This window comes from Phyllobates terribilis, unplaced genomic scaffold (assembly GCF_046119375.1).
Source record: "Phyllobates terribilis strain yellow unplaced genomic scaffold, ASM4611937v1 Scaffold_1__5_contigs__length_1240528914, whole genome shotgun sequence".
Lineage (NCBI taxonomy): Eukaryota > Metazoa > Chordata > Amphibia > Anura > Dendrobatidae > Phyllobates > Phyllobates terribilis.
The window spans coordinates 444,798,069-444,823,049 of record NW_027362761.1 but is presented as its reverse complement, the minus strand read 5'-3'; positions in this window follow the sequence as shown (position 1 = coordinate 444,823,049).

Genomic DNA, 24,981 nt, shown 5'->3' with positions numbered 1-24,981 from the left:
GCTGTGAGGGGTACTGTAGGGACAATTATGGTGAGTGGGAAGCTTGAGGGGGCATAATTCTTATTCTGTATGTGGTTTACACTGGGGGTATCATAATGTGTGGAATGGCTGTAGGAGCACCATCTGACATTCCTTTTTAAGGGCAATTAAGAGACAATATTAAATAGATGTGGATGTTTCCGGAAATGTGGAACGCAAAAATTTATCTTTGTTGTAAACTCCGTAGATGAATCATGGCTGAAATCTGTAGCTGGAGTCATGACGATCTAGGCCTGTTGGAAAAGATGTGAAAAGTGAAAAACTCTATCATAAAGAATGTCAGCTGTTAGTCACCTGATATAATTATACTGTAATCGCTTAATCTGTTCTGCTGAACTGGTATCTACACTGTATGATCACTGTATAGCAGTATTATCAGTCTTGGTCTTTATATAGTGAACTTTTATCAGTAACATCACAGTCATCTGGGACCTTGATCTCCAAATACAATTGGAACTCTGGGACCTTGTGAAGTGTGTCAATGACTGCCTTCTGGACATCTGTCAAGTCAGCAGTCTTCCCCATGATTGTGGAGCCTACTCAGACTAAGGGACCTTTTTAAACACTTAGGAATAGAGATGAGCATTGTTCGACTCGAACTGTTCGCCAATCTCAAATTCGAGCTGTTTTGGGCGGTGTTCGAGCCGTTCGGCGAACACGAACGATTTGAGAAAAATTCGGCTGTTCGAGGTTATGCTCGATAACTGTTCGTGCACCAAAATCATAGCTGGATTTTTTCTCAGTAATGATGAAAATTAATGTTAATACGCAGTTTGAGTGTACAGCGGGGCGGGGGGAGGGGCAGGGGATGGATCTCTGCAGGAATAATGAAGATCTCCATTTTTTTTCTCTTTCCCGCATTTACAGTGGGGAGGTGCAATCTGTCAGCCTATCAGCAGCGCACACACGGAGCGAAGTGCTTTTTTTCACACAAGCAAGGGCATGTGTCATTGGCAGTGTATGTCACATGTCCTTGCCCTATTAGACCAAGCCATTTTCCCCGTCGCCACCATTTTCTCACTGCTGCAGCTGCGTGTTAGACGGCACCGCTGTTGCTGTGTGCGCTATACCTTGTTAATTTCAAGCCAATTTTCGCACAAATCTACAGATAGCTTGGGAGTAGGGAATAGCTGTGATTGCAGTCCTTTTAAGGACTAGGTTACAGCATTTCCTACGACTTTTATCAGGCAGGTCTGTGCTCTTAAATAGATAGGTTGTGGGAGTAAAGACTAATTGTAATTGCAGTCCTTTTCAGGACTAGGTTACATCAGTTCCTATCAGTTTTTGCCAGGCAGGTCTGTGCCAGTGCTGTGCAAGTTTTTTTCACAGCATTTGGCTGAATCTAGCAAAGCTAATCCTTTTTGGCCTATTGCAGAGTGTGTTAGTGGAGTAGCCTATCTGTGTTGCAAGATATACCACCTGTGTATAGAATACCAATTTTTTTACTGCACCTAGTGAAGTAAAATCTTTTGGACATAGCATCATTCTATTAGTCCATCTATACTGACCTCCATCAGGTTGCAAATTGAATATAATTTTTTTCTGCATCTAGCTCTGAAAAAATATTTGGGCTTCTAGCAGTGTGTGGGACTTGTTCTATTAGTCCATCTATACTGACCTCCATCAGGTTGCAAACTGAATATAATTTTTTTATGCATCTAGCTCTGAAAAAATATTTGGCCTTCTAGCAGTGTGTGGGACTTGTTCTATTAGTCCATCTATACTGACCTCCATCACGTTACAAATTCAAAATAATTTTTTGCATGCATCTAGCTCTGGAAAAATATTTGGCCTTCTAGCAGTGTGTGGGACTTTTTCTATTAGTCCATCTATACTGACCTCCATCAGGTTGCAAATTCAAAATAATTTTTTGTCTGCATCTAGCTCTGAAAAAATATTTGGCCTTCTAGCAGTATGGGGGACTTTCTCTATTAGTCCATCTATACTGACCTCCATCAGGTTGCAAACTGAATATATTTTTTTTCTGCATCTAACTCTGAAAAAATATTTGGGCTTCTAGCTGTGTGTGGGACTTGTTCTATTAGTCCATCTATACTGACCTCCATCAGGTTGCAAACTGAATATAATTTTTTTCTGCATCTACCTCTGAAAAAATATTTGGCCTTCTAGCAGTGTGTGGGACTTGTTCTATTAGTCCACCTATACTGACCTCCATCAGGTTGCAAATTCAAAATAATTTTTTGTCTGCATCTAGCTCTGAAAAAATATTTGGCCTTCTAGCAGTGTGTGGGACTTTCTCTATTAGTCCATCTATACTGACCTCCATCAGGTTGCAAATTGAATATAATTTTTTTCTGCATCTAGCTCTGAAAAAATATTTGGGCTTCCAGCAGTGTGTGGGACTTGTTCTATTAGTCCATCTATACTGACCTCCAACAGGTTGCAAACTGAATATAATTTTTTTCTGCATCTAGCTCTGAAAAAATATTTGGCCTTCTAGCAGTGTGTGGGACTTGTTCTATTAGTCCATCTATACTGACCTCCATCACGTTGCAAATTCAAAATAATTTTTTGTCTGCATCTAGCTCTGAAAAAATATTTGGCCTTCTAGCAGTGTGTGGGACTTTCTCTATTAGTCCATCTATACTGACCTCCATCAGGTTGCAAATTAAAAATAATTTTTGTCTGCATCTACCTCTGAAAAAATATTTGGGCTTCTAGCTGTGTGTGGGACTTGTTCTATTAGTCCATCTATACTGACCTCCATCAGGTTGCAAATTGAATATAATTTTTTTCTGCATCTAGCTCTGAAAAAATATTTGGCCTTCTAGCAGTGTGTGGGACTTTCTCTATTAGTCCATCTATACTGACCTCCATCAGGTTGCAAATTAAAAATAATTTTTATCTGCATCTAGCTCTGAAAAAATATTTGGCCTTCTAGCAGTGTGTGGGACTTGTTCTATTAGTCCATCTATACTGACCTCCATCACGTTGCAAATTCAAAATATTTTTTGTCTGCATCTAGCTCTGAAAAAATATTTGGACTTCTAGCAGTGTGTGGGACTTTCTCTATTAGTCCATCTATACTGACCTCCATCAGGTTGCAAATTAAAAATAATTTTTATCTGCATCTACCTCTGAAAAAATATTTGGGCTTCTAGCTGTGTGTGGGACTTGTTCTATTAGTCCATCTATACTGACCTCCATCAGGTTGCAAATTCAAAATAATTTTTTGTCTTCATCTAGCTCTGAAAAAATATTTGGCCTTCTAGCAGTGTGTGGGACTTTCTCTATAAGTCCATGTATACTTACCTCCATCAGGTTGAAAATTAAAATTAATTTTTATCTGCATCTACCTCTGAAAAAATATTTGGGCTTCTAGCTGTGTGTGGGACTTGTTCTATTAGTCCATCTATACTGACCTCCATCAGGTTGCAAATTGAATATAATTTTTTTCTGCATCTAGCTCTGAAAAAATATTTGGCCTTCTAGCAGTGTGTGGGACTTTCTCTATTAGTCCATCTATACTGACCTCCATCAGGTTGCAAATTAAAAATAATTTTTATCTGCATCTACCTCTGAAAAAATATTTGGGCTTCTAGCTGTGTGTGGGACTTGTTCTATTAGTCCATCTATACTGACCTCCATCAGGTTGCAAATTGAATATAATTTTTTTTTGCATCTAGCTCTGAAAAAATATTTGGTCTTCTAGCAGTGTGTGGGACTTTCTCTATTAGTCCATCTATACTGATCTCCATCAGGTTGCAAATTAAAAATATTTTTTATCTGCATCTACCTCTGAAAAAATATTTGGGCTTCTAGCTGTGTGTGGGACTTTTTCTATTAGTCCATCTATACTGACCTCCATCAGGTTGCAAACTGAATATAATTTTTTTCTGCATCTAGCTCTGAAAAAATATTTGGCCTTCTATCAGTGTGTGGGACTTGTTCTATTAGTCCATCTATACTGACCTCCATTACATTGCAAATTCAAAATATTTTTTTGTCTGCATCTAGCTCTGAAAAAATATTTGGCCTTCTAGCAGTGTGTGGGACTTTCTCTATTAGTCCATCTATACTGACTTCCATCAGGTTGCAAATTAAAAATAATTTTTATCTGCATCTACCTCTGAAAAAATATTTGGGCTTCTAGCTGTGTGTGGGACTTGTTCTATTAGTCCATCTATACTGACCTCCATCAGGCTGCAAACTGAATATAATTTTTTTCTGCATCTAGCTCTGAAAAAATATTTGGCCTTCTAGCAGTGTGTGGGACTTTCTCTATTAGTCCATCTATACTGACCTTCATCAGGTTGCAAATTAAAAATAATTTTTATCTGCATCTAGCTCTGAAAAAATATTTGGGCTTCTAGCTGTGTGTGGGACTTGGTCTATTAGTCCATCTATACTGACCTCCATCAGGTTGCAAACTGAATATCATTTTTTTCTGCATCTAGCTCTGAAAAAATATTTGGCCTTCTAGCAGTGTGTGGGACTTGTTCTATTAGTCCACCTATACTGACCTCCATCAGGTTGCAAATTCAAAATAATTTTTTGCCTGCATCTAGCTCTGAAAAAATATTTGGCCTTCTAGCAGTGTGTGGGACTTTCTCTATTAGTCCATCTATACTGACCTCCATCAGGTTGCAAATTGAATATAATTTTTTTCTGCATCTAACCCAGCCAATAGTTTTGGCCTAATACCACAGTTTGGCCACTCAGCTCTGCTCGGTTCCCATCCATTGTTTTTTGTGCAAACAACTCCAGAGTTGTGAATTAGTTAACCACCAAAATGAGTGGAAAAAGGCCTGCTGCTGATGGAAAGGGGAATAGGCGTGTTGGGAAGGGGAAAAAAGGTTGTGTCCGTGGGGTAGGTGTTAAAGCAACAGTAACATCTGCAGAAGATAGACTATCTTCCAGCCAAACTAAAATGTCTGCTTCTTTTAACGGACAATGTGATAAGATCCCTTTCTTACGGCCACGCCAATCGCTACAAATTCCAGATGAGGCACAAAAACAGCAGGTGCTTCAACGGATATCAAGTGTTCCTTTAAGTGGGCTCTCCTCCACATCAACTTCAACATCACAAATACTCCAATCATCAAAGGTGTCACCCCAATCGCACTTGCTTCCTCACAGCTCCCAAATCTCCAGCTGCCCGTCTGAGTATGAAGTAGAACAGATGGTTGAGTCTGTAGAGCTGTTTACTCATACTATAGTCTGGGAATCAGAGGTCGACTCCAGCGCTTCTGTGAATCCAGACGAGGAAATGATCTGCACTGATGCCCAGAATCTTTATGAGTCGGATCCAGGACCAGACGCAGAAGGTTCTGACCATAATGTAGACCCTCATTCCCAAACTGTAACTCCTGTTGGTGGAGACAATGAGGAAGACGATGATGAGACTCAAATACCTGATTGGAGCGACAACTTTAGTTTTTTGTCAGGGCAGGAACAGGTTGGCTCTGAGGACGACGGGTGTGATAACGCACAGGGTGATGATGATGAGGTTGGAGATCCCACTTACTGTCAACCCACAGTCAGGCAAGAGATGAGGTCAGCAGAGGAGGTGGAGGAGGATGCTAGTGACGACGAAGTCAGGTTGCGCCTTCCTGGACAGAGACGTAGTACTGGAAGCACGTCAACAACTGCATCCTCAAACACAACTCTGCCTCTTACCACAAGTCGTGGTGGCTCTTCAGGTCGCATGGGTGCTAAGCCTTGCATAGCCTAGGAATTTTTTCAGATCGATAAAGATGACCCAACTCGTGTTATCTGTAACATTTGTCAGCAAAAGCTAAGTAGAGGCCAAAAAATACATAGTTTGAGTACTTCATGCATGAACCGGCACATGGACATGAAGCATAAGTTGCAGTGGGAAGCTCACTGTGCTACAATGCGGCCTAGCCGGCCGGGCCAACCACCGTCTGCCATATCTTGTGCATCCGCGGCCTCTTCATCCTCTGTGACTGGGGGGACAGCAGTCACACCTGTTTTGGGGTGCAGACCTGCCACCTCTTTACCCGCAACAGCCAGCGTGATTGGCAGGTCATCATTTTCTTTGGAGGTGGTAACACCAGCTGGTGTTGAGAGCTGTCCGACATCGATAGCACCACCTTTGGATCAAGGCAACCTAACATGTCCGCCTGCATCTTCCTCACAGACCGGCAGTTTGCCGGCGACACCCTTATCAACCCTGTCTAAGCACAATAGCCAGCCCTCGGTCCCTCAGATGTGGACAAGTAAAAGACCATTTCCTCCTAGCCATGAGAAAGCTAAGAGGTTGAATTTCACCATCTGCAAGCTCTTGGCTACAGAAATGCTGCCTTTCTGCCTGTTGGACACAGAGGATTTTCGAGACCTTATGTCCGTCGCAGTGACCCAGTACCAGATGCCCAGTCGGCACTACTTCTCAAAGAAAGGTGTGCCTGCGCTCCACCAGCAAGTCGCACACAACATCACCGCTTCTTTGAGAAACTCTGTGTGTGACAGGGTGCATTTCACCACAGACACTTGGACGAGTAGGCATGGACAGGGGCGTTACATGTCGCTGACTGGGCACTGGGTAACTATGGTGACAGCAGGACAAGGGGCTGCAGTCCAAGTCTTGCCGTCCCCACGAGTTGTGCGTCAATCCTCTTTATCTCAAAGTTCCTCCACTGCTTCTGCCTCCTCAACCTCCTCTCGGTCCTCCACCTGCACCCAAAGCCTGTCTGGTCATGCCACAAGCTTTCTAACTGTGCAGAAGGGATCCTGCACACCTCCTTACTATGCTGGCAGTAGGGCTCAACGTCATCAGGTGGTTTTTACTTTGAAATGTCTGGGAAATGTGAGTCACACAGCTGAGGAGTTGTGGTCAGCTCTGGAGAACCAATTTCATGAATGGTTGTCTCCACTGGACCTGAAACCAGGGAAGGCCGTGTGCGACAACGCTGCAAACCTGGGTGCGGCCCTTCGCCGGGGCAATGTCACACACGTGCCTTGTATGGCTCACGTGTTGAATTGGTTGTCTAGCAATTTTTAGCCCACTATCCCGGACTAGATGGCCTTATGCAGAGGGCACGGTCGCTGTGTGCTCACTTCCGCCGTTCGCATCCCGCAGCTCAGCGACTTACATCTCTACAGAAGTCGTTGGGCCTGCCACTACACCGGTTAAAATGCAATGTGCCTACCCGGTGGAATTCAACTCTGCACATGTTGCAGCGACTGTGGCAGCACCGACAAGCCCTGGTGCAATACGTTCTGACGTATAGCCTGGGCCAACGAGATCCAGAGGTGGGGCAAATCACGCTGGAGGAGTGGTCTCAGATCAGGGACCTATGCACCCTTCTGCACAGTTTTGAAATGGCGACGAAGATGTTTAGTGCTGACGATGCCATTATCAGCATGACTATTCCGGTGATTTACATGCTGGAGCACATGTTAAACAGAATTCGGAGTCAGGTGGTGGCACAAGAGGAGGTGGAGGAAGTAGAGGAGGAGGAGTTGTATGCGGAAGGGCTAACATCTGCAAGGTCCAGACGGTCGGCAGCACCAAGGCGGCAGGCATGTGAGTGTGGGGGAGATGGTTTAACCAGGGCGCATGGTAGCTGCCAAACTAGTGAGGAAGGTGCAGGAGCCCAGGAAGAAGTGGAGGACGAACTGATGGAAGACTCATCAGATGAGGGAGACCTTGATCACATTTCTGTTGTGCGAGGATGGGGGGAGAGGACAGAGGAAGGAAGCATGATTGTTACCTCGCCACCATTACAACAGGGACTTGGTGCTCCTGGATGCGCAACACACATGAGTGCCTTCTTGCTGCACTACCTGCAACATGACCCTCGAATTGTGAAAATTAGAAATAATCCTGACTACTGGGTTGCCACACTGTTAGATCCCCGGTACAAAAGTAAATTTGCAGAAATTATTCCTGCCATAGAAAGGGATGCACGCATGCAGGAGTATCAGCAGAGACTGTTGCAGAATCTTACATGTGCTTTTCCACAAAACACCAGTGGTGCACGTAGTGAATCTCACAGTTCCAACTTGCCAACCGTGGGACCGTCGAGTGTTCAGCACTCAAACCGTAACAGAACCACAGTATCTGCTGGTAACATCAATTTTGCGGAATCATTTCACCACTTTTTTAGCCCATCCTTTGCAAGGCCACAGGAGACAAGAAGTCTGACACATAGTCAACGCCTAGAGACGATGGTACAGGAGTATCTCCAAGTAAACATTGAAGCCATAACTGTGTCACTGGACCCTTGCTCTTTTTGGGCTTCCAATCTGGATAAATGGCCGGAGCTAGCCACTTACGCCTTGGAGATCTTGTCATGCCCCGCAGCCAGTGTTCTGTCTGAACGTGTGTTCAGCGCTGCTGGTGGTGTGCTGACAGATAAGCGCACGCGGCTCTCCAGTGATAATGTAGACAGACTCACGTTCATAAAGATGAACAAATCATGGATCCGAAACGACTTTTCTACCCCTGTGTAATCCTGGGGAGAGTAAAAGCTTGATGATTGGTTAAAATCACCTCACCAACCGTTTTAAGCTTTCAAATTACTAATCATGTTTATCTGTATCTTGGCTGGAAAATAATTTGGGCTTTGTAGCAGTGTGCAGTACTTATTCTATTAGGCCATCTATACTAAGCTCCACCAGATTTAAAATTTACTAATCATGTTTATCTGTACCTTGGCTGGAAAATAATTTGGGCTTTGTAGCAGTGTGCAGCAGTGATTCTATTAGGCCATCTATACTAAGCTCCACCAGATTTAAAATTAATAATAATTTTTAGCTGCATCTAGCCCGGAAAATAATTTTGGGGCTCCGAGATGCGCAAGACACAAGTGCCTTCTTGCTGCACTACCTGCAACATGACCCTCATATTGTCAGAATTCGAAGTAATCCTGACTACTGGGTTGCCACACTCTTAGATCCCCCAAACTTTTCGATCAACCTTTTCATTTTAATAAAGACCAAAAAAATGGTCATTTTTGAAATTATAAGCATTAGCAGGTTATTAGAAACTGAAATCAAACAGTTTTCAACTCAAAACTTAATTCTAGGTGATGTTACATTTTCACATAGGACCCCTTGTTCGAAAGGAGCTTCTGAACTCTCTCGTCCATTGAATTTGTCAGGTTTTGGATGGTTTCTGCTTCAATTGTTTTGCATGGGGACAGAATACCCTCCCAGAGCTGTTGCTTAGATGTGAACTGCCTCCCGCCATCATAGACACTCCTTTTGATGATGCTCCAGAGGTTCTGAATGGGGTAGAGGTCAGGGGAGCATGGGGGTCACACCATAAGTTTGTCCCCTTTTATGCCCATATCAGCCAGAGATGCAGATGTTTTATGTGCAGCATGAGATGGTGCATTATCATGCATAAAAATGATCTTGCTGTGGAATACACGGTTCTTCTTCTTGAACCATGGCAGGAAGTGCTGTTTCAGAAACTCCACATACATTATGGAGTTCATCTTTACCCCTTCAGGGATCTTAAAGGGGCCGACAATCTCTTTCCCCATGATTCCAGCCGAAAACATTACTCCACCTCCTCCTTGTTGGCGCTGTAGCCGTGTTTGCGTGGGGTGTCCATCAACCAGCCATCCTCCACTCCATCCATCTAGACCATCGAGCATTGCACGGCACTCATCCGTGAACAAAACAGTTTGGAAATCAGTCTTCATGTAATGTTTGGCCCACTGGAGCCGTTTCTGCTTGTGAGAAGTGGATAGAGGAGGTCGACAGGATGGCGTATGCACAGCTGCAAACCTCTGAAGGACCCTGCATCTTGTTGTTCGGGGGACGTTGGAGGCACCAGCAGCTTCAAAAACTTGTCTGCTGCTATGACAAGGCTTTTTTGCCGCTGCTCTTTTAACCTGACGTAATTGCCTGTAAGAAAGAGTTCTCAATTTGCCCTTATCAGCACGCACACGTGTGTACTGTGAATCAGCTACATACTTCTTGATTGCCAAGACACTTCATCCTGATCATCGCACAATGTTGATTGTAGTCATGCCTTGACCTAAACACTCCACAATTTTTTGCTTCTCAGCAGCCGACACATCCTTTTTCTTTCCCATTTTGGCCGAAAATGTAGGCTGCTTAATAATGTGGGACAGCCTTCTTAAGTAGTCTTGCCTTTCATTGGACACACCTGCCAAACTAATTAGCACAGGTGTCTGCAATTGCTTACAGTGATATAAAGAGCCCTGACACACATCACCATCAATGAGTTTAACTGACAAACAAACAAATTCTTCCCTTATCACTCCTAAACACTTTTTGCATAATAATTTGGAACACAGTGTAGTGTACATGTGCTTTTCCACAAAACACCAGTGGTTCACGTAGTGAATCTTACAGTTCTAACTTGCCAACTGTGGTCTGTATGGAGTTGTTCAATAAAGGGCCCAAAATTAAGATAACATAGATGGGAGAGGTCTCTATGAATAGGAATTCCTAAGTATTTGATACCCTGTGAGGGCCAGGCAAAGGGAAAGTTGGACTGGATGGAATCCTGAATGGATTTGGGGAGGGAGACATCGAGGGCCTCAGACTTCGCTGCATTGATTTTAAAATTTGACCATGTAACAAAGTGATCTATTTCAGCCATAACAGCATGGATGGATATATGTGATTGAGTTATATATACTAGGACATCATCAGCAAATAGAGAGCACTTGTACTCGGTGCCTCCCACCTCAATCCACCTAATATTGGGGTTATGGCGAATTGATGAGAGCAGGTGCTCCGTCACTAGGATGTATAAGAGAGGGGACAGAGGACATCCCTGCCTTGTCCCATTGGCGTTTGTGAAAGGTGATGAAAATTTTCTGATGCACCCCCTGGGCCTTGGGACACCCGGAGCCGGACCCTTTTTGGTGGATGCTGGTGGTTGTAGTCTCCGTGGCGGCGACCCGGTTCCGTGGCTCAGGGCGGTCAAACCAGTGGCGGAACTATTTATGTGGTTTTGATGTTTAAATGTCCGACTACGCCACCCGTGGATTGCGGTCAGAGTGAACCGCTGCTGCAGGGCAGACCGCTGAGGCTGGTGTTGTGGGTGCAGCAGAGCGTAGCATAACTCCTCACGAGAGGAGTATAGCCTCAATGCAGTGTATGCAGAGGATAGGGGTGATGGTGCAGGGCAGCAGCAGTAACGACACGGAGTCAGTGATGCAGTCCAGGGCCTTTACTCACAGTTCTTATTATCCAGACCACGTCTGCAGGTAACGGCTGCCCACGTCGTACTGTGTTCACCAGGTGAGGGGCTCAGACAACTCCCAGATAACTTTGGAGCGCTTCACAGGACCCCCTTTGTGTGTCCTTTGTCTGGCCTTTCTTACCAACCCTTCTGTCCGGCTGCCTCTGGCCTCCTCTTGGTAAACTTGGCGCCAGTTTCCCTGACCCTATGTGGTGCCTTCCTAGCGGGTGTAGCGAGGGGCTGCGCCACATAAAATTTCACCGCCTCCGGTTTCTAGTTGAGGGTCGTTTCCTGCCTCCACTAGTTTCGGGGACCGGTCTCCCCCTTTGGCCTGACCCCTCCACGCAGGTGGATTCGGGCGTGTGGTGGCGACTCGCCTGTCCGCACCCCTGGGATCCCTTCGTTCCTCATTCCTGGAGCCTTCTCCGCTCCTCTTCCTTCCTTCTCCCTCTTCCAGGCCTGGGCCTCTGTTACTAGGCCCGCCTCCGGAGCAGAGCTCATGCAGAGCCCCTGCTCCCTGTCACTTCTGCTCAGATTTCTCTGCACTGAACTAAGATGGTGCCCACCTTTTATACTCTCTTCTCAATGCACCCAGGAACTGCTTCCTCCCTGCTCCTGCACTACAGGGTTCCCCTTCCTCAGTGTTCCCTCCCCCCACTCCAGCAAGGGACAGGGACTGTTGTACCCATCTCAGGGGCATATTGGTCGCCCTGCCCCACTGCAATGTGGTGTGATGCATGCAGGTGTCGGGTCCTGATCCACACTCCATCCTTTCCTGAGAGTGAGATATCACACCTCTGGGTGAGGTGCAATACCTCTGTAGCAACCGAGCCCTCAGGGTGCTACAGTTCCATTTATCTTCAGCCTAGGTGACGTATTGCGATACAGGGCCGTGATTTTGGCTATAAAAGGGTCCCCTAGACCCCTACCCCAAGCTTTTTAAGAGAATCATATATGGCGTGTCAGGAGACTCTATGGAATGATTTCTCAGCATCCAACGAGAGTATCTAATTACAAATTTTTAACTGCATCTAGCCCAGGAAATACTTTGTGCCTAGTAGCAGTGTCTGCTAGTCAGCGGATTATCCCGGCTGTTAAGCAAGCTACACCACCTGTAGTTTGGACACTTAATTTTTTCAAAGGAAATGCATCGGGACCACGGGATACTCAGTGAAGAGCATCAGGAGGCACCCCAAGGCATAGGGACTGGGACTGGCAGTAGGATGCCTTGCGGTGGACAGCCGAGCTCGATCCTTATAAAGCTTTTTAACTGCAGCAGCTTTAGTGGACGCTACTGGAGCTGGAATTACGCGGCTGCTGGCATGAGACTTGCCCTCCAATAGATCCTTGTAAATGGATTTAAAGTGTATTCATTCAAATTAGAGAGACAATTTAAATTAAAAAGCTTAGTGCTGCCTCCACCACAGGGGGGCTCGCTCGACCCACCAGCGGACAGGCACCAGTATTGGGAGAGGGGGGCTGTCCGTCAGGGTTCACCGCGGCTCTGGCACAAACCCGGCGACACGGAGGTGGCACGGGCAGGAGCGGACTGGCCGTGTCGGCTTCTCACTTTTTGGATTTTAGAAGGGCATGACATGCCTATATCTGTGTCTCCCCCTCCTTTTACTCCTCCACCTCTTTTCTTTTCGCATGACTATATGTACTTGTCACTTTTCCATGTGTTAGTTGTGTCTTCTGAGCAGTTTGTCAGCTTTTGGACACCTTTGAAGGTGTTTTCTATGTGTTTCTATGTGTTTTTGTTTGCCTGCCATTGGTTTTAACGGTGTTCGAAGGTGTTCGATGAACAGTTCGACGAACAGTTCGGCGAACACACGGGTGTTCGACGAACCGAACCGAACTCGAACACTACGGGGGTGGCTCAACACTACTTAGGAAGCTTTTGCCAGTGTTTTTTGTTAATTATTTTAACGTACTGAGATAATGACTTTTGTGTTTTCATTGGCTGTAAGCCATAATTATCAACATTAACAGAAATAAACACTTGAAATAGATCACTCTGTAATGACTTTATATAATATATGAGTTTCACTTTTTATATTGAAGAGCTGAAATAAATTAACTCTTTGATGATATTCTAATTTAGTGAGATGCACCTGTAAAGTGTTACGGATCCGGGTGGTGGAACCTCTGTGCTGCGGTGCAAGGAGGGACCATAGGGGCATAACTAGGTATCAACTCGAACTGACCAAGTTCGCACGGCGGCTCAATCGACTCCATGAACCAGGGAAGGACCGAGCAGAGGGACCAGGTGCTACTCTGGACCAGTCCTTGTATGGGAGCAGGTGACTCCCACAGGTCAGAAGGCAGGGACTGACCGGTACAGCAGATGAGCACGGCAGGCAGGCTGATGGGTGATCCAGGTAGACGGACTGGCAGACACCACGGGTAACTGGCAGGAGCCTCCAGGTAGGCTGGCTGGTAGGCACGGCAGGTAACTGGTACATTCTCCAGGCAGGCAAGCCTGGCCCATAGACAAACTGGCGGGTTTGGACCGTAAGCAGACTGTCGGACAGGACTGGTAGTCAGGCTGGCGGACTGGACTGGTAGTCAGGCTGGCAGACTGGACTGGTAGTCAGGCTGGCAGACTTGACTGGTAGTCAGGCTGGCGGACTGGACTGGTAGTTAAGCTGGCAGACTGGACAGGTAGTCAGACTAGCAGCGGGACCTGAGGGCTGAAGCAGAGTTAGAACACAGAGCTACAACCTTGCACGGGCACCTCCATTTTGGAGGAGGTGCCTTTTATATGGGAAGTCCTCAGGCCATTGGCCGGGGACTCCTTAGGATGGCGCGCGAGACCCCTTTAAAAGGGAGGGAGCGCGCGCCCTAAGCACAGTGCCCGGGAAGCTGCACTCGCAGGCAGCAGCAGCAGGAGAGCGGAAGACGCCGGGCGGGGAGCGTGGCGGTAAGGGGGACGGCGTCTCTGCCTGTCAGGGGGCAGAGACGCCGATGCTACATAAAGCTCCTCGCATGCAAGGGCTTTCATTTAACCACTTGGCTTCAAAGCGAATTTTAGCAATTATAGCAAACTATTTTTTCTTCACTTTTTTTTATTTTTCAGGAGCCATATTTTTTTTTCCGTAGTTGTGTGAGGGCTTGTTTTTTTCTAGGTGAATTATTTTGTCATTGGAATCATTTTGAGGTGCATATCACTTATTACCACATTTTTATTAACTCTATGAGGATTATAAACCAAGCAGCAATTCCGCCAATGCTTTTTTTTGCATGTAATATTTAAATCTATTCCCAATTCTGCACAAATAAAGTGTTAACTTTATTCTGCAGTTCAGTATAAATATTGTGATATCAAATTTATACATTAATATTTAATGTTTTATTATTATGAACAATAAATACACACTTTGAATAAAAAGTCACTTGTTTTTGTGTCGCCATATTATGAGTAGAGATGAGCGTTGTTCTACTCGAACTGTTCGCCAATCTCAAATTCGAGCTGTTTTGGGCGGTGTTCGAGCCGGTCGGCGAACACGAACAATTTGAGAAAAATTCGGCTGTTCGAGGTTATGTTCGATAACTGTTCGTGCACCAAAATCATAACTGGATTTTTTCTCAGTAATGATGAAAATTAATGTTAATACGCAGTTTGAGTGTACAGCGGGGCGGGGGGAGGGGCAGGGGATGGATCTCTGCAGGAACAATGAAGATCTCCATTTTTTTTTCTCTTTCCCGCATTTGCAGTGGGGAGGTGCAATCTGTCAGCCTATCAGCAGCGCACACACGGAGCGAAGTGCTTTTTTTCACACAAGCAAGGGCATGTGTGATTGGCAGTGTATGTCACATGTCCTTGCCCTATAAGACCAAGCCATTTTCCCCGTCGCCACCATTTTCTCACTGCTGCAGCTGCGTGTTAGACGGCACCGCTGTTGCTGTGTGCGCTATACCTTGTTAATTTCAAGCCAATTTTCGCACAAATATACAGATAGCTTGGGAGTAGGGAATAGTTGTGATTGCAGTCCTTTTAAGGACTAGGTTACAGAATTTCCTACGACTTTTATCAGGCAGGTCTGTGCTCTTAAATAGATAGATTGTGGGAGTAAAGACTAATTGTAATTGGAGTCCTTTTCAGGACTAGGTTACATCAGTTCCTATCAGTTTTTGCCAGGCAGGTCTGTGCCAGTGCTGTGCAAGTTTTTTTCACAGCATTTGGCTGAATCTAGCAAAGCTAATCCTTTTTGGCCTATTGCAGAGTGTGTTAGTCAGTGGAGTAGCCTATCTGTGTTGCAAGATATACCACCTGTGTATAGAATACCAATTTTTTTACTGCACCTAGTGAAGTAAAATCTTTTGGGCATAGCATCATTCTATTAGTCCATCTATACTGACCTCCATCAGGTTGCAAACTGAATATAATTTTTTTCTGCATCTAGCTCTGAAAAAATATTTGGGCTTCTAGCAGTGTGTGGGACTTGGTCTATTAGTCCATCTATACTGACCTCCATCAGGTTGCAAATTAAAAATAATTTTTTTCTTCATTTAGCTCTGAAAAAATATTTGGGCTTCTAGCAGTGTGTGGGACTTGTTCTATTAGTCCTTCTATACTGACCTCCAGCAGGTTGCAAATTGAATATAATTTTTTTCTGCATCTAGCTCTGAAAAAATATTTGGGCTTCTAGCGGTGTGTGGGACTTGGTCTATTAGTCCATCTATACTGACCTCCATCAGGTTGCAAATTAAAAATAATTTTTTTCTGCATCTAGCTCTGAAAAAATATTTGGGCTTCTAGCAGTGTGTGGGACTTGGTCTATTAGTCCATCTATACTGACCTCCATCAGGTTGCAAATTAAAAATAATTTTTTTCTTCATTTAGCTCTGAAAAAATATTTGGGCTTCTAGCAGCGTGTGGGACTTGTTCTATTAGTCCATCTATACTGACCTCCATCAGGTTGCAAATTAAAAATAATTTTTTTCTGCATCTAGCTCTGAAAAAATATTTGGGCTTCTAGCAGTGTGTGAGACTTGGTCTATTAGTCCATCTATACTGACCTCCATCAGGTTGCAAATTAAAAATATTTTTTTTCTGCATCTAGCTCTGAAAAAATATTTGGGCTTCTAGCAGTGTGTGGGACTTGGTCTATTAGTCCATCTATACTGACCTCCATCAGGTTGCAAATTGAATAAAAAAATTTTCTGCATCTAGCTCTGAAAAAATATTTGGGCTTCTAGCGGTGTGTGGGACTTGGTCTATTAGTCCATCTATACTGACCTCCATCAGGTTGCAAATTAAAAATAATTTTTTTCTGCATCTAACCCAGCCAATAGTTTTGGCCTAATACCACAGTTTGGCCACTCAGCTCTGCTCGGTTACCATCCATTGTTTTTTTGTGCAAACAACTCCAGAGTTGTGAATTAGTTAACCACCAAAATGAGTGGAAAAAGGCCTGCTGCTGGTGGAAAGGGGAATAGGCGTGTTGGGAAGGGGAAAAAAGGTTGTGTCCGTGGGGTAGGTGCAGAAGAAAGACCATCTTCCAGCCAAACTAAAATGTCTACTTCTTTTAGCGGACAATGTGATAAGATCCCTTTCTTACGGCCACGCCAATCGCTACAAATTCCAGATGAGGCACAAAAACAGCAGGTGCTTCAACGGATATCAAGTGCTCCTTTAAGTGGGCTCTCCTCCACATCAACTTCAACATCACAAATACTCCAGTCCTCAAAGGTGTCACCCAAATCGCACTTGCTTCCTCACAGCTCCCAAATCTCCAGCTGCCCGTCTGAGTATTAGGTAGAACAGATGGTTGAGTCTGCAGAGCTGTTTACTCATACTATAGCCTGGGAATCAGAGGTCGACTCCAGCGCTTCTGTGAATCCAGACGAGGAAATGATCTGCACTGATGCCCAGAATCTTTATGAGTCGGATCCAGGACCAGACGCAGAAGGTTCTGACCATAATGTAGACCCTCATTCCCAAACTGTAACTCCTGTTGGTGGAGACAATGAGGAAGACGATGATAAGACTCAAATACCTGATTGGAGCGACAACTTTAGTTTTTTGTCAGGGCAGGAACAGGTTGGCTCTGAGGACGACGGGTGTGATAACGCACAGGGTGATGATGATGAGGTCGGAGATCCCACTTACTGTCAACCCACAGTCAGCCAAGAGATGAGGTCAGCAGAGGAGGTGGAGGAAGATGCTAGTGACGACGAGGTCAGGTTGCGCCTTCCTGGACAGAGACGTAGTACTGGAAGCACGTCAACAACTGCATCCTCAAACACAACTCTGCCTCTCACCACAAGTCGTGGTGGCTCTTCAGGTCGCATGGGTGCTAAGCCTTGCATAGCCTGGGCATTTTTTCAGATCGATAAAGATGACCCAACTCGTGTTATCTGTAACATTTGTCAGCAAAAGCTAAGTAGAGGCCAAAAAATACATAGTTTGAGTACTTCATGCATGAACCGGCACATGGACATGAAGCATAAGTTGCAGTGGGAAGCTCAGTGTGCTACAATGCGGTCTAGCCGGCCGGGCCAACCACCGTCTGCCATATCTTGTGCATCCGCGGCCTCTTCATCCTCTGTGACTGGGGGGACAGCAGTCACACCTGTTTTGGGGCGCAGACCTGCCACCTCTTTACCCGCAACAGCCAGCGTGATTGGCAGGTCATCATTTTCTTTGGAGGTGGTAACACCAGCTGGTCTTGAGCGCTGTCCGACATCGATAGCACCACCTTTGGATCAAGGCAACCTAACATGTCCGCCTGCATCTTCCTCACAGACCGGCAGTTTGCCGGGGACACCCTTATCAACCCCGTCTAAGCACAATAGCCAGCCCTCGGTCCCTCAGATGTGGACAAGTAAAAGACCATTTCCTCCTAGCCATGAGAAAGCTAAGAGGTTGAATTTCACCATCTGCAAGCTCTTGGCTACAGAAATGCTGCCTTTCCGCCTGGTGGACACAGAGGATTTTCGAGACCTTATGTCCGTCGCAGTGCCCCAGTACCAGATGCCCAGTCGGCACTACTTCTCAAAGAAAGGTGTGCCTGCGCTCCACCAGCATGTCGCACACAACATCACCGCTTCTTTGAGAAACTCTGTGTGTGACAGGGTGCATTTCACCACAGACACTTGGACGAGTAGGCATGGACAGGGGCGTTACATGTCGCTGACTGGGCACTGGGTAACTATGGTGACAGCAGGACAAGGGGCTGCTGTCCAAGTCTTGCCGTCCCCACGAGTTGTGCGTCAATCCTCTTTATGTCATTTTTCCTCCACTGCTTCTGCCTCCTCAACCTCCTCTCGGTCTTCCACCTGCACCCAAAGCCTGTCTGGTCATGCCACAAGCTTTCTAACTGCGCAGAAGGGATCCTGCACACCTCCTTACTATGCTGGCAGTAGGGCTCAACGTCATCAGGCGGTTTTTACATTGAAATGTCTGGGAAATGTGAGTCACACAGCTGAGGAGTTGTGGTCAGCTCTGGAGAACCAATTTCATGAATGGTTGTCTCCACTGGACCTGAAACCAGGGAAGGCCGTGTGCGACAATGCTGCAAACCTGGGTGCGGCCCTTCGCCGGGGCAATGTCACACACGTGCCTTGTATGGCTCACGTGTTGAACCTGGTTGTCCAGCAATTTTTAGCCCACTATCCCAGACTAGATGGCCTTCTGCAGAGGGCACGGTCGCTGTGTGCTCACTTCCGCCGTTCGCATCCCGCAGCTCAGCGACTTACATCTCTACAGAAGTCGCTGGGCCTGCCACTTCACCGGCTAAAATGCGATGTGCCTACCCGGTGGAATTCAACTCTGCACATGTTGCAGCGACTGTGGCAGCACCGACAAGCCCTGGTGCAATACGTTCTGACGTATAGCCTGGGCCAACGAGATTCAGAGGTGGGGCAAATCACGCTGGGGGAGTGGTCTCAGATCAGGGACCTATGCACCCTTCTGCACAGTTTTGAAATGGCGACGAAGATGTTTAGTGCTGACGATGCCATTATCAGCATGACTATTCCGGTGATTTACATGCTGGAGCACATGTTAAACAGAATTCGGAGTCAGGTGGTGGCACAAGAGGAGGTGGAGGAAGTAGAGGAGGAGGAGTTGTATGCGGAAGGGCATGTGAGGGTGGGGGAGATGATTTTACCAGGGCGCATGGTAGCAGCCAAACTAGTGAGGAAGGTGCAGGAGCCCAGGAAGAAGTGGAGGACGAACTGATGGAAGACTCATCAGATGAGGGAGACCTTGATCACATTTCTGTTGTGCGAGGTTGAGGGGAGAGGACAGAGGAAGGAAGCATGATTGTTACCTCGCCACCAACACAACAGGGACTTGGTGCTCCTGGATGCGCAACACACATGAGTGCCTTCTTGCTGCACTACCTGCAACATGACCCTCGAATTGTGAGAATTAGAAATAATCCTGACACTGTTAGATCCCCAGTACAAAAGTAAATTTGCAGAAATTATTCCTGCCATAGAAAGGGATGCACGCATGCAGGAGTATCAGCAGAGACTGTTGCAGAATCTTATATGTGCTTTTCCACAAAATACCAGTGGTGCACGTAGTGAATCTCACAGTTCCAACTTGCCAACCGTGGTCTGTATGGAATTGTTCAATAAAGGGCCCAAAATTAAGATAACATAGATGGGAGAGGTCTCTATGAATAGGAATTCCTAAGTATTTGATACCCTGTGAGGGCCAGGCAAAGGGAAAGTTGGACTGGATGGAATCCTATATGGATTTAGGGAGGGAGACATCGAGGGCCTCAGACTTCGCTGCATTGATTTTAAAATTTTACCATGTAACAAAGTGATCTATTTCAGCCATAACAGCAGGGATGGATATATGTGATTGAGTGATATATACTAGGACATCATCAGCAAATAGAGAGCACTTGTACTCGGTGCCTCCCACCTCAATCCACCTAATATTGGGGTTATGGCGAATTGATGAGAGCAGGTGCTCCGTCACTAGGATGTATAAGAGAGGGGACAGAGGACATCCCTGCCTTGTCCCATTGGTGATTGTGAAAGGTGATGAAAATGTTCTGACGCACCCCCTGGGCCTTGGGACACCCGGAGCCGGACCCTTTTTGGTGGATGCTGGTGGTTGTAGTCTTCGTGGCGGCGATCCGGTTCCGTGGCTCAGGGCGGTCAAACCAGTGGCGGAACTATTTATGTGGTTTTGATGTTTAAATGTCCGACTACACCACCCGTGGATTGCGGTCAGAGTGAACCGCCGCTACAGGGCAGACCGCTAAGGCTGGTGTTGTGGGTGCAGCAGAGCGTAGCATAACTCCCCACGGGAGGAGTATAGCCTCAGGGCAGTGTATGCGGAGGATGGGGGTGATGGTGCAGGGCAGCAGCAGTAACGACACGGAGTCAGTGATGCAGTTCAGGGCCTTTACTCACAGTTCTTATTATCCAGACCACGTCTGCAGGTAACGGCTGCCCACGTCGTACTGTGCTCACCAGGTGAGGGGCTCAGACAACTCCCAGATAACTTTGGAGCGCTTCACAGGACCCCCTTTGTGTTTCCTTTGTCTGGCCTTTCTTACCAACACTTCTGTCCGGCTGCCTCGGGCCTCCTCTTGGTAAACTTGGCGCCAGTTTCCCTGACCCTATGTGGTGCCTTCCTAGCGGGTGGAGCAAGGGGCTGCGCCACATAAAATGTCAGAGCCTCCGGTTTCTAGCTGAGGGTCGTTTCCTGCCTCCACTAGTTCGGGGACCGGTCTCCCCCTTTGGCCTGACCCCTCCACGCAGGTGGATTCGGGCGTGCGGTGGCGACTCGCCCGTCCGCACCCCTGGGATCCCTTCATTCCTCGTTCCTGGAGCCTTCTCCGCTCCTCTTCCTTCCTTCTCCCTCTTGCAGGCCTGGGCCTCTGTTACTAGGCCCGCCTCCGGAGCAGAGCTCATGCAGAGCCCCTGCTCCCTGCCACTTCTGCTCAGACTTCTCTGCACTGAACTAAGATGGTGCCCACCTTTTATACTCCCTTCTCAATGCATCCAGGAACTGCTTCCTCCCTGCTCCTGCACTGCAGGGTTCCCCTTCCTCAGTGTTCCCTCCCCCCACTCCAGCCAGGGACAGGGACTGTCGTGCCCATCTCAGGGGCATATTGGTCGCCCTGCCCCACGGCAATGTGGTGTAATGCATGCAGGTGTCGGGTCCTGATCCACACTCCATCCTTATCTGAGAGTGAGATATCACACCTCTGGGTGAGGTGCAATACGTCTGTAGCAACCGAGCCCTCGGTGCTACAGTTCCATTTATCTTCAGCCTAGGTGACGTATTGTGATACAGGGCCGTGATTTTGGCTATAAAAGGGTCCCCTAGACCCCTACCCCAAGCTTTTTAAGAGAATCATATATGGCGTGCCAGGAGACTCTATGGAATGCTTTCTCAGCTTCCAACGAGAGTATCTACTTACAAATTTTTAACTGCATCTAGCCCAGGAAATACTTTGTGCCTAGTAGCAGTGTCTGCTAGTCAGCGGATTATCCCGGCTGTTAAGCAAGCTACACCACCTGTAGTTTGGACACTTAATTTTTTCAAAGGAAATGCTTCGGGACCACGGGATACTCAGTGAAGAGCATCAGGAGGCACCCCAAGGCATAGGGGCTGGGACTGGCACTAGGATGCCTTGCGGTGGACAGCCGAGCTCGATCCTTATAAAAGCTTTTTAACTGCAGCAGCTTTAGTGGACGCTACTGGAGCTGGAATTACGCGGCTGCTGGCATGAGACTTGCCCTCCAATAGATCCTTGTAAATGGATTTAAAGTGTATTCATTCAAATTAGAGGGACAATTTAAATTAAAAAGCTTAGAGCTGCCTCCACCACAGGGGGGCTCTCTCGACCCACCAGAGGACAGGCACCAGTATTGGGAGAGGGGGGCTGGCCGTCAGGGTTCACCGCGGCTCTGGCACAAACCCGGCGACACGGAGGTGGCACGGGCAGGAGCGGACTGGCCGTCTCGGCTTCTCACTTTTTGGATTTTAGAAGGGCATGACATGCCTATATCTGTGTCTCCCCCTCCTTTTACTCCTCCACCTCTTTTCTTTTCGCATGACTATATGTACTTGTCACTTTTCCATGTGTTAGTTGTGTCTTCTGAGCAGTTTGTCAGCTTTTGGACACCTTTGAAGGTGTTTTCTATGTGTTTCTATGTGTTTTTGTTTGCCTGCCATTGGTTTTAACGGTGTTCGAAGGTGTTCGACGAAAAGTTCGACGAACAGTTCGGCGAACACACGGGTGTTCGACGAACCGAACCGAACTCGAACACTACGGGGGTGGCTCAACACTAATTATGAGAGTCCCAAGTTTTACAATTTTCCATTAGTGGAGCTGTATGATGACTTATTTTTTGAGTGCCAAAACTGGAACCATTTACTAATTTTTGATCAGTTTTATTACACGATTTGGGAGGCAAAATGAGCAAAATAAATCAATTGTAAATTAATTATATATTTTCTAACACCATTGTACAATTCATATTATCTTTCTTATTCAGGTTGATATGATAATGACAATTGGAAACACATCTTTTTTTATGTTTTGCTACTTTTGTGCAAAGACTTTTTAACAAAAATATTTTTTGTCCACTATATTCTAATCCCCATAACTATTTTTTTTATGTAAACTGAATTGTGTAAGAGAGAGTTTTTTATGGAACAAGCTGAAAGTTTTACTGACACCATTTTTTGTTACATGTTACCCTTTGATAAATTTTTAATTAATTGTTTGGTAAGATGCATGAACAAAAAAACAATAAATCTGAAATTGGTTTTAATATTATTATTATTTTTTTAGTTCACAGTATAATTGCCTACATGCACCAGCTTTCTCCCGCTGTTTCCTAGCTGCCACATTTTGCATTCAAACTAAAGATACAAGACACTGATGGTGAGGCCAACTTTTCCTCTCTTCCTTATTATAATGTTAACTTCATTCTTTGGTTCAATACGATTACGGTGGTTCTTCATATATTTTTATTTTATGTTTTACTACATACAATGCTCAGCTAAAATGAGTTACACCCCCTTTTAAAAGTAAGATTTTAATCAATATCTCATTGAACGCAAGAACAATTTTCATTATTTTGACAAGACTGAGTTTCATAGAACATTTTTTAACCCGTTCCATGAAAATAAGGTTAATAATATAACTTTCATTACAAAATCTTCAGTTTTACTCAAATTAGCTGATGCAAAAATGAACATACTCCACATAAAAAATTACTTCATCTAGTATTTTATATGACTTCCATAATTATTAAAGACTTCACCAAGTATTCTAGGCATGTAATGAACAAGTTGGTGTCATATTGCAATATCTATCTTTCTCCATTCTCCAAGAACAACCTCTTTTAGAGCCTGAATGCTGGAAGGAGAGTGATGCACAACTTGTCTCTTCAGAATTCCTTATAAATGTTCAACTGGGTTCAGATCAGGAGATCTACTTGGCCACTGAAGCACTTTTACACTGTTCTTTTAGAGAAATGCAGCAGATGTGTATTTTCGATCATTGTCATGTCGGAAAAGTATGCATCTACCAAGAGCATGAAGTGATAGGTAGCATCTTGTTTTCCAATATAGAGTAGTACATCTGTGAATTCATGATACCGTCAATGAACTGTAGCTCCCCGACATCAGCAGCACTCCTGAAGTCCCATATAGGGACATTGCCATCACCATAGTTCACTGTAGGCACCATACATTTAGGAAAATTAATTTAGAAAAATGCCTACAGAGAAAAATTGTGGTGACAGTGTCCTTATGTGGGGTTGCATGAGTGCTGCTGGTGTCAGGGAGCTACATTTCAAATATGGTATAAATAGTGAAGGGCGAACTCATGGTTGTTTTGGTCCAGCCGAACATCTAAAAAAACTTTGGTTTGGGTACTAAAACGGTACCAAGTCCATGTTCGGGCCCATGCATAAAAACTAGGTGTTCAGTACGGACCCTGAACTTTACGGTTTGCGTTCGCCCATCATGAATTCACAGATGTACTGCTCTATATTGAAAGACACAATGTTACTGCTGTGATCTGCAGCAAGTACTAAGGAAAAAAAGGGGAAAGCTATCCCTACAGTAAGACTAAGCTGAATCTCTATGATGTAGTGGGCTGCCTGTTCCTTGCGAACAGACCCGCCTTAGTCCTCGGCTAGTCTGAACGAAGACCTATAGCATAAAGGAAGGAGTCCCTAAAAGAACTAAGGACTGGAACAAAAATGGGACACCTCCTGAACAGAGAAGATTGTTGCAGAACACAAAAGATAAACTGACAAAAAGGTACTAGAGGTCCCAGAAGGACCAAGCAAACTGACAGAGATAGGCATAGAAGCACCTAGCTAGCAAAACAGTCAAACAACACTGAAGTCCAGCAAAGCCAAAAGGGCGGAGCTGGTATATAAAGGCAGATGGTCACGTGACCGCAAAACATAAGATGGAAAAAACGAACAGGAGGGTTCCAACAGTGCCCCCTTTTTTATGAGGATCCTCCGGATCCTCCAGGCCCAGGCCTGTCCGGAATCCTCTTGTGGAAAGCTCTAACAAGCCTTGCAGCAAAGACATCATCTGCCCTTACCCAGCAGTTATCTTCGGGACCGAAACCCTTATAGGAGATGAGATACTGTAATCTCCCTCTATGCCATCTAGAATTCAAGATACGAGAAATTTCATATTCGCCGTCTTCCACCACAGGAGGAACTGTGACAGTGGCATCCCTATCTGATACATCAGCCTTTTTCAACAAAGAAACATGAAACACAGGATTAATCTTCCAGTAAGTAGGGACATCCAACCTAACCGCAGACGG